Genomic DNA, 10,959 nt, shown 5'->3' on the forward strand with positions numbered 1-10,959 from the left:
TAACAATATGCTTTTAAAGCAAGAGTGTCAAATCCAGATGAGTTGCAGGGAGGAACTGCATGTCCACAGATACATGCACAATGTTCTCATACACACAAATGCACAGACAAGTTTGTATGGGGCAAGAATCCTTCAGTAGGCCCAGCATGAAGCTTCTACAGAAGCTTCTCATAATCAGAATGCCACCACTACAATCCATGCAGTTCATGCTACGGTTTTTCCAAACGATGCTTCATTTTTAATTAATGTGAGTACAGGATACTGGCTATGAAATTAATGAAGTCTATCTATTACGCAGTACAAATGCTCACATGCAAAACATTCTCAACATTTTCAGAGCTGAAAGCAACACACTCATTTTCTATAACTTGGCCCCAAAGGGCCTCTTTGTTTCCAACATCAGCCTATTAGACAGTAAAGCTGTCAACTTGGGGCCTTGTTGCTGTGTCTGTACTTCATTGTACTCCAATTAGATAGCATAGTGTTATTTAACTATATATGCAATGGCCTAATATTTTAAAGCAACACTTTAAATATTAAAGTGACCCCAACCACCCTGTTTAATAATATTGCATTATCTCCATAGGACAAAGGAACTGAACACCAATAATGAAGCTAATAAAGTTTCTGACCTTCAATCTAGGACAGGAAATCATCTGTTGTTCACTGGTTCTCTTTTTCCTCCTCCTCTTCTGTCTTTCCACATCTCTAATTCCTCAATGAAGTTAGCTACACTGCTCCAGGCCAGAGCAATTTATAGTCTACTTTCTCTTCTGAAACCAGTTTATCCACATGTATGTCTATCTATGGCCTTTCCCTCTCCTTACTTGACATTAAGTGTCCTCTTAACTCCCTCAGACTTTACCCACAGAGTTCAATGCTACCTGGTTCGGGCACACCAGTGAGTTTTCCATGGAAACTGGGTTGCACTACAGTGGAACCTCGGGTTACGTACCGTCCTCCTTACGAACGCTTCGGGTAACGAGTTCCGCTAACCTGGAAGTAGATGCTCCTAGTAGCGAACTTTGCCCTGGGATGCAAGTGGAAGTCATGCGCCAGTGGTGTGGCGGCAGCAGGAGGCCCCATTAGCGAAAGCATGCCTCATGTTAAGAACAGTTTCTGGTTAAAAACGGACCTCCAGAATGCATTGAGTTCGTAACCGGAGGTACCACTGTATTGAATTTCCCCATGCAGCAGCTGATGGTCACAGAGTTCCATCCTGCTTGGGCAGGATCTCCTCCCCACCCACTAGGTTCACCCATTGCCTCTCCAGCTGCATCTCCATCACCTCTCTTGCTTTCTCAGAGGAGGGCACATCAGGTAGGATGGCTGTGACAGCACCTGTGCGTCTTCTTACTCTGGTGGTTTGGAAACAGACTACTGTTCCATACTGATTCAGATTTCCTATGATGCTTGATAGCAATAGAGTAAATTAGCTGAATCATTTTGCATCTGAAGTTCACATTCTTAGCTGATAAAGTGTGCAAAGTCTAAACTTCGCTGATACAAACAGCAATGCTTAACTACACCTTGTTTAGTTTCAAATATCTTTAAAAAGATAAAATTATGATACCCTCTTACCTCAGATCATTACAGTTCTTTTTAAGGTGTCATATTTTAGTCTCTTATGTATAATATTACAAGATTTTTCTGCCAAACTAGAAATGATTGGAAAGGTATTTAATTTAGCTAATTAAACATAATGTCTCTTCTTCCTGTTTGCCATTTGCTCTCTGTGAAGACAGATCAATAAAGCCCAATACTTAACTGTCCTTTTTAAGTTACCTGTTCAACATTTCATTGTAAGTAATTACAGTTGAGAAGAAATGCAGTTTATTTTTTCACATTTGGTCAACTTTCTCAAATTAATAACCTTTATAAAACCTACTTCATTTTTGTAAAGTACGATTTCAGAAGGGGGAAATGAAACACATGTAACCTTTTCATCCCTGTCCTGTTACATTTTCACCAATCAAATTCACAGGGAGAAGCAGCAAAAAAAAGCATTAAATACTTCTGCAAGAGTTTAGAACATGGCACTATTTTCACAAATGTTTGGATGCTACCTAAAAATGGCTACCAACAGTTGGTAGAGCTATTATTTATTTATTGTTTTATACGAACAATTAATATACAGTGGTACCTCGGGTTAAGTACTTAATTCGTTCCGGAGGTCCGTACTTAACCTGAAACTGTTCTTAACCTGAAGCACCACTTTAGCAAATTGGGCCTCCTGCTGCCGCCGTGCCGCCGGAGCACGATTTCTGTTCTTATCCTGCAGCAAAGTTTTAAACCTGAAGCACTATTTCTGGGTTAGCGGATCTGTAACCCGAAGCGTATGTAACCTGAAGCGTATGTAACCCGAGGTACCACTGTACTGCCTTCTATTTCAAACACTAAGACAGTTCACAAACAAATAAAACCACGGCAAAATATCACAATAAAACAAAGTTAAAATATAAATCACAGTAACCAGGAAGTCCAGGAACTGGTATTAATGGCCAGGGAAAAGCCAAGAGAAAACAGGTGAAAGAGTTCCTGGCTCAAATTTGTCCTCTGCTAGGTTACTATAGAAAAAACCACTATTCTCTATGCCCCAGCTTATGGGGATGGTAATGCTGAACTCACAATGCTTCGGCTTCTGCATAGCAATTTTTGATTAAATGTAATCTGATCTCTAATTGGTTACTCTCTTTCCTTCCAGAATAGGGCAGCCCTGTTGCTCCCGAGGGCATTTATTTGCCGATTTTGAGCATGCATGGTGACAGCAAGGCTTTTTAGCCACACAGAGTGGCTCTTACCGTCAAAAGAAAAAAAGACATTTTTTAAAAGGCAGCCCTCAGATTACCACATAACTTTAGATTTTCAAAAGAAGCTTCCTTCCCTCACACTAATATCTCTAAAGTTATTTCTTCTACCTTCATTGGAAAGAAAGGTCCAATTTGGGGGGGGGGGGGAGGTGCGCTGCTTCTGGATTCTATTGCCTGCTCTGCTTCTGGATTCTATTGCCAGCTCTGACCTACTTACAGAATACGGTAATTCCTATTCTCAGTTCACCACATACTTAAGCCTTCTCAAATTTGCCATTTAATTTTAAATCTTGGCTGTGAGTTCTTGGAGACCTGCCTAGCATGCCTTTTCCACCTGGCTTGAGAGGGCAGGTCCCTAACTGACTCCAGCTACAAAAGCTGAAGCTGCTGAACAGAAAGCAATGGCAGGTTGACAAAAGCGGAAACTGCAGGCGGCACAGGAAGAAACAGGCACAACATGAGCAACTGGCAAGGGCGGCTATATCCCAGGGCTCCCGCCAGTCGGTGCATGTTTTTCTGCACCCTTCCCACCCCTTTAACCTTTAGTTAATAAACAACAACAACAACAACAACAACTTTTATTTATATCCAGCCCTCCCCAGCCGAAGTCAGGCTCAGAGCGGCTAACATCAAATGTATAACACATTAACATAAAATCCGACAATCAATTAAAATACATCCTCAAATTAGATCAGGATCAGAATAAAATCCAGTCAGATGGCAACCCGCAGATTAGGGTTGGGGATCTTAAATGCTCACCAGGCTCAACTGTTTGTGCTGAACTTATATGGGCCTGTGAGAAAAATTGGGAGGCCACTTTCATGCAAGTTCTTATGAAAGGGGAGAGGGAGTCAGACTGAACCCCGACCAAAGGCCTGGCAGAACAGCTCCGTCTTGCAGGCCCTGCGGAAAGATGTCAAGTCCCGCAGGGCCCTAGTCTCTTGTGACAGAGCGTTCCACCAGATTGGAGCCACAGCCGACACAGCAAAGCACCTGATGAAGCCCTGGCCATGAATGCCACCTTTCCAATATGCCTTTGGAAGACTAAATGGTGCTAAAGGACCCCCTCCTTCTATTTCCACCACTTGATGTTGACTAGGAGAGTGACTAGGGTTGATGGGGTCCCATTCTTCTTTTCCTTTCAGATTTATTTAAGTAGTAGCACTGCATAGCAAAGAACCCAGTGTTGAGATTCCATCTGGGCCTGCCATCCTCATCTTCCAAGAGTGCTGAGAATCAGATAGTGATGGCACCACACAACACATACACCCAACTAAAGGTGAATAAAAGGGGAAAACAGCCCCTTCATGCTGCTGGACACTAAGCTAAGGGAGGAGAGCAGAGGGATTAGGGTGGCAGGGGAGAGGGTGGTGGAGCACCCAGTGGGAAAAGAGTAGGGCTAAATTGTAGAGAGGCTGGGGAAACCCAGCCAGATGGGTACGATACGATATGATAATCTTTATTGTCATTGTCCCATACAGAACAACGAAACTGAAAAAATCTACATCAGACATTCAAAAACCAACAAGTCTGCTATCCCAGCTATTCCAGCCTGGTTAACCTCCTAAAAACACTGATACCCCATAATTAAATACAATATACTCCCATAGAGACTCCTTACCCTGCCTTTAAAACCAAAATCGCATTTGGATAGAAACTGTTTCTCAGGGAGCTAGTCCCAGTCTTTATAACCCTGTACCTTCTTCCAGAAGGCAGAAGCAGAAAGAGATCATTTCCGGGGTGCGCACTATCCTGCACTATCTCTGCAGCTTTCTTATAACACCTGGAAGCATAGATTTGATCCAAAGTGGGAAGAGTGCACCCAATTATTCTCTCCGCAGTCTTTACAACCCTGGACAGGATTGTTTTTTCCCTGACCGTGCAGCTCCCAAACCACACACACAGACCATAAGTTAATACGCTCTCAACAGTACAATGGTAAAATACCATCAACAGGTCCTTTGAGAGATTATTTTTCCATAGGATTCTCAGAAAATATAACCTCTGCTGTGCTCTCTTCATCAGGTCTTTACTGTTTTCTCCCCAGGTTAGGTCTCCCCAGGTTAGGGTGGGGCATAAATAAAATTGTTGTTGTTGTTGTTGTTGTCTCTAACCAACAATTCTGAATAAGGGAAATGGTTTGTGCTCAATGGATAACAATGCAAGATTGACTTTCCAACTCAGTTTGAGCCGTTGCTGTGTGAAACTTTCTGATACAGTGTTTAGAGACTCTCTTTTTTCAATAAGCAAGAACAGCAAAAGGTCAACATAGCTCAGTAAAACAGCAAACGTAAAATTTACATTTACTGGGCACTTGGGTATTGCACCTAAAAAATAAGCTTAAATATTATTAACTGTGAGATTTGTTCCAATAATGAAGACTTCTTTTCACAGTTAAAACAATAAGGAGATTTAATTAATTCTCAAGTGGAAAGGCAGAACTAAAATTCAAGGCAGCATTCAGATCAGCCTAAAAAGTCAATTCACAAAATCCTCTTGTGCATCATTCTAAATCGGCAAAGAGCCATTCAGACTTTAAATCAACATCAGGTGAGGGAAACAAGGCTCTCCACACATAGGGATTTAATATGCTAACTTTCCTAAAACCAGAAGTAACATTTGCACTGCATCAACAAATCTTCACTGGTTGCTTCTTTCAATCAAAAAGGTTTATCACATGTAATTATTTCTGCAGCCCTTCAAGTAAACAAAATGATAATATTTCATTCTAGAAGCATAGTTATGCAAGCTTTTGTAAATCAAATTTAGAAGATGTGGATGTATCGTGAAGGCAGAATATATAAGATAGGTCCATATTGTCTATGCTGATTAATTTGTCAGTTTGGGGTTGAATATGGAGTGAGAAGAAGCACACACAAAATGTTTCAGTAAAGAACAGCTGCTTATTATTATAGAAGACAATGTCCACCAGTTGATATTTCAGAAAATGAATTATCCATAGCTTTCAAAAAGTTCTTCTGAATTGGCACATGAAAAACGCAACCATCCCATGTGTAACATACAATCCAAACATGTTACAACATCCCTCCTTTTTACGGTAATTAATGTCCTTTCCCTCTATTTAATATTCTGTTCCTTCATTCCCCAATGAATGTATTCCAAAAGCCAATTATTTTTGTTTAATTTGTTCTGTTTTATTACTGTAAATCACTTCAGCATTTCTTTCTGTAAATGGAAAGTGGTGTTGAAATCTTTTAATTAATAAATATATAAAACCCAAGACTTTTTAAAAAAGTATTTTTATTGATTTTTTTCCATGTAAACCAAACAATGAAACAGAACTTCATGAGACAAACACCGAAAAACCAAACCAAACCAAGGTTGGCATGGGATGTTACATTCACAAGGAAAAATGATAAAGCTGGTTATCTGAATATTTGCGATAAGACACAGACAGGTAAGTAAAGAGTACCATTGTAAGAAAAGAGAGTAGAGAGCTGGGATTTTTGGATAAAGGGTGTTATATAAATCAAAGAAATAAGAATAAGAAAAAACAGATGCAGAAACAAAAAAACTAAAGCTGAAATAAACAAGAGACACAGGGAGTACCAAGAATAAAAGGTTCTGTATTGCATCAAGAAAAATGTTCAATTTATGTTATTTGATTTGATTACTAGCAGCATTTCTATACTACCGGTTATAGGAATAGCAAAATAGATATGTAGGCGATATCATACAGGGCAGTCTCCACCAACCTGGCACCTTCCAAATGTTTTGAACCACCACTCCCTACAGCCCCAGCCATCACATCCCTAGGGAACTGAAACATGCAAATAAAAGCAAAATATATTGATCAGTCAATTCCATTACATTATCAAGCAACTAGCAGAATATATTTAGTACTATGTTAATTGAGCTGAGAAAATCTATCACTGAAAATCTATTAGTGAACAGATGGTAAGAATAATTGGCAAGGGTTTTGAATAACAGAAATGGAACAATACAGAGTCAGTATCTGCATGACAAGATATTTAGCAGAGATACTACAAGTTACAAGGCAAAAACACTGATGGGACATACGGTCAATTATAAAAGTGTGTAAGTTGTGCATTCTGAAATATCTAGTCACTGTTGTCAGAAGCAGTAGAACTCTGTTGAGATGGGGAAAGGCTATATTGAGTTACTTGTCATAATAGTATAAATTCATTTTATTTATCATCCTTTATTCTAATTAAGCCCCAGGAACAAATAGTTTTCTTATCACTTTCCTTTTAACCTATTACAATATTCAGAAGACCAGAAATGTGGAAATTAGCAGCACATAGCAATTCCTGTGTCTTATTAAAAAATATAAGCTGTGGATATGCTACTATTTATTTGTTTTTAAAATGGGCCTTGTTTTAAGCTGGACCATACAAGGAAAATGGCTAATCAAAAGCAGCCTCACCATTCCAAATAATGACTGGCCCATGTGGATACGGTAGCAAGTAATCATCATATGCTATTTATTTTGTCACATAAATGTTCTGGTACATGTTGAGATTGACTCAATGCACACTGAAAAAAGTTAATAAACTACAGCCCCTTGTTGTTGTTGTTGTTGTTTAGTTGTTTAGTCGTGTCCGACTCTTCGTGACCCCATGGACCCGAGCATGCCGGGCACTCCTGTCTTCCACTGCCTCCCGCAGTTTGGTTAGACTCATGCTGGTAGCTTCGAGAACACTGTCCAACCATCTCATCCTCTGTCGTCCCCTTCTTCTTGTGCCCTCCATCTTTCCCAACATCAGGGTCTTTTCCAGGGAGTCTTCTCTTCTCATGAGGTGGCCCAAGTATTGGAGCCTCAGCTTCACGATCTGTCTTTCCAGTGAGCACTCAGGGCTGATTTCCTTAAGAATGGATAGGTTTGATCTTCTTGCAGTCCACGGGACTCTCAAGAGTCTCCTCCAGCACCATAATTCAAAAGCATCAATTCTTCAGCGATCAGCCTTCTTTATGGTCCAGCTCTCACTTCCATACATCACTACTGGGAAAACCATGGCTTTAACTATACGGACCTTTGTTGGCAAGGTGATGTCTCTACTTTTTAAGATGCTGTCTAGGTTTGCCATTGCCTTTCAGTATTTGCAAGCTAGCAAAGTAATGGACAGGTGGTAGTTGCCAGGCTCACTATCTCACCTAAAGTTGCTACCAAAATCTCCACTAAAGCAAAATTTGAAGTGAATTTCAGGGTTCTGCCTTTAAGGAAATGTGATAAATACTATGAGTTACTAGAGAAATGTCCATATGTAGCCAGATTATGTGAAGATAATTGAAGTCATCCATTACTATAACATTTCCTCTTCTGGATGTTTCCTTGATTTCATTCTTAATCCGGTATCACCACCCACAACAATTTCATGGAGGAGTCTGCCCCTTGCGGCATTTCTGGCTTGCTAGACTCAGTGCCATCTCTGACTCATAGCAGAACTAGGTTTCATAGACCTGGAGAAAGGCTTGTGAAGGATTGCACTCTTGCTGCACACATACTGTATAAGAATCCCAAGATCAAAGGTTCCTTCACAATGTAGCAGCAGCTAAAATGTGGCCCAATGCATTTTATAACACATTTGCATGACTAACAGTATGTTGCAGGTGTGGATGTCTGTTTTGTAACACACACACACACACACACACACACACCTGATACTGACCAAATATGTCTACTTGTACATGTGTGCCTAATTATGATATGTATTTTTTTGTTTTTATATTGTAAAAATTGATCTTAGTATGAAAAGCAGTATAGAAATTTAATAAACAACAACAACAACAACTATATCTGAGACCCTTTCAAAAAATCTGTATTGTAGGATGCAAACCAGCTGGGTTGTTCAGATCCACTGAGATGCTGTCAAACTGCCAAAGCCTGCCTACATGTATTGGTCTGCATTATTGAGGCTGCCCAAGATTCATTGAGGTAACTGAATGAATAATGTAAGGCATTTAGCTTGAATGTTTTAGTGTTAAGAGTGCATCAGCAAAAACAAAAAATAAATCTGGCAACAGATTTAAATAAAACTTTTGGGTAATCTCGGCTTTACATTTACTCATGCAGTGAGAGTATTTTTCTTTTATCCCACCAAATAAGCTTGTTTTTAAAAATATATATAAAAAAGACAGCATCTGTTCAAATGAACACATATACTAATTTAAAAGGTATTTCAATGCATTCTTTAAGCAATAAAACTTCCTTAAAATGAGTTGGCACTTAAATGTATTTCCTTTTTGTAATGCCTCTTTTCTTTTTCTTTTTTCACATCTACCATCCACAGAACAGTTCGTTTACTTGATTTCAAAGAGTCCCTAGAGATACCAGAGGAAATCATAAAATAAAAAAGCTCGAGTCTTTTGCTTTATTCCTTCTTGCCTCACTGTTATTTTGTTTTCATTTCAGACAGAATTTTCAGACCTATCTGTGATTGTACAGCTGCAGAAGAGGAAAAAGATGTAATATCCAATTTACTTAATCATTTACTATTGATTGTTAATTAATAAAACTACTACGTATTCTGATATAGAATCCTTATTTCATTCATCTCCCAAATAAGGCACAGCCTCTCTCTAAGCTCACCCCACATGGCAATATTGGGGTAATAACATTGGGCTACCTACTGTTACTGAGATAATGCTTTAAGTAAAGGTAAAGGGATCCCTGATCATTAGGTCCAGTCACGGACGACTCTGGGGTTGCAGCGCTCATCTCGCTTTACTGGCTGAATGAGCCGGCGTACAGCTTCCGAGTCATGTGGCCAGCATAACTAAGCCGCTTCTGGCAAACCAGAGCAGCGCATGGAAACGCCGTTTACCTTCCCGCTGGAGCGGTACCTATTTATCTACTTGCACTTTGACGTGTTTTCGAACTGCTGGGTTGGCAGGAGCAGGGACCAAGCAACGGGAGCTCACCCCGTCACGGGGATTCGAACTGCCGAGCTCTGTGGTTAAACCCACAGCGCCACCCACGTCCCTAATGCTTTAAGTAGTGTTAAATAAATGCTGAACACTGCTTTCCACATGATTCAACATGCTTAAAGAGAAGAAAATGAAGCAGAGAGGCAATGACTAACCCAAAAATACTCATTAAGGACCTCTTAATACATTACAGAGGGACGTGGGTGGCGCTGTGGTGTAAACTACTGAGCCTTGAGCTTGCCGATCGGAAGGTTGGCAATTCGAATCCCTGTGATGGAGTGAACTTCCGTTGTTCAGTACCAGCTCCTGCCAACCGAGCAGTTTGAAAGCACGCCAAAAACTGCAAGTAGATAAATAGGTACCGCTCTGGCGGGAAGGTAAACGGCGTTTCTGTGCACTGCTCTGGTTTCGTCAGAAGCAGCTTAGTCACACTGGCCACATGACCCAGAAAAACTGCGGACAAACGTCAGCTCCCTCAGCCAGTAAAGTGAGATGAGCACCGCAACCCCAGAGTCGTCTGCGACTGGACTTAACTATCAGGGGTTCTTTACCTTTATTTAAATACATTACAGATTCCCACATAGGAACGCCACAGAACAGACATTGCTAATGTGGCCCTTTCCATTTACAAGGCAGCACTTTGTTGACAAGGGACGCGGGTGACGCTGTGAGTAAAACCTCAGTGCCTAGGACTTGCTGATCATATGGTCGGCGGTTCGAATCCCCGCGGCGGGGTGAGCTCCCGTCGTTCGGTCCCAGCTCCTGCCCACCTAGCAGTTCGGAAGCACCCCTAAGTGCAAGTAGATAAATAGGGACCGCTTTCTAACGGGAAAGTAAACGGCGTTTCCGTGTGCTGCGCTGGTGCTGGCTCGCCAGCTGCAGCTTCATCACGCTGGCCACGTGACCTGGAAGTGTCTTCAGACGGCGCCGGCTCACGGCCTATAGAGCGAGATGAGCACGCAACCCTAGAGTCGGACACGACTGGCCCGAACGGGCAGGGGTACATTTACCTTTACCTTTACCTTTACTTTGTTGACAGTAAGGCAACAAAGCTTTTCTCTTCCCATATTCCAGCTATTCAAGGGCGGGGGGAGGAAAAGAGTGGAAGAACAAAACTTTTGCTTCTCTATATGGAAGGAAATAGCATGCAATAAGCAAAAAAGGTTCCTAGTAGCAGCAATGGGTCTACTAGGCACAAAACATGATGGCACGGGTTGGTGGGCATAGTAATACTATAGTA

At 41.0% G+C, this 10,959-nt stretch overlaps 1 long non-coding RNA gene across 4 annotated transcripts in view; it reads left to right on the plus strand.

The window, feature by feature from the left end:
• The window catches only part of LOC308594403, a 52,435-nt gene extending 43,115 nt beyond the window's left edge, over positions 1-9,320 (plus strand). For all 4 annotated transcript variants that reach the window (XR_014011439.1, XR_014011440.1, XR_014011441.1 and 1 more), the window contains 2 exons: positions 8,621-8,744; positions 9,205-9,320. This is a non-coding gene — a long non-coding RNA (uncharacterized lncRNA). The remainder of the gene's footprint in view (positions 1-8,620; positions 8,745-9,204) is intronic.
• Positions 9,321-10,959: the final 1,639 nt, after the last annotated feature.

The sequence above is a fragment of the Podarcis bocagei genome (assembly GCF_964188305.1).
Source record: "Podarcis bocagei genome assembly, chromosome: 9".
Classification (NCBI taxonomy): domain Eukaryota; kingdom Metazoa; phylum Chordata; class Lepidosauria; order Squamata; family Lacertidae; genus Podarcis; species Podarcis bocagei.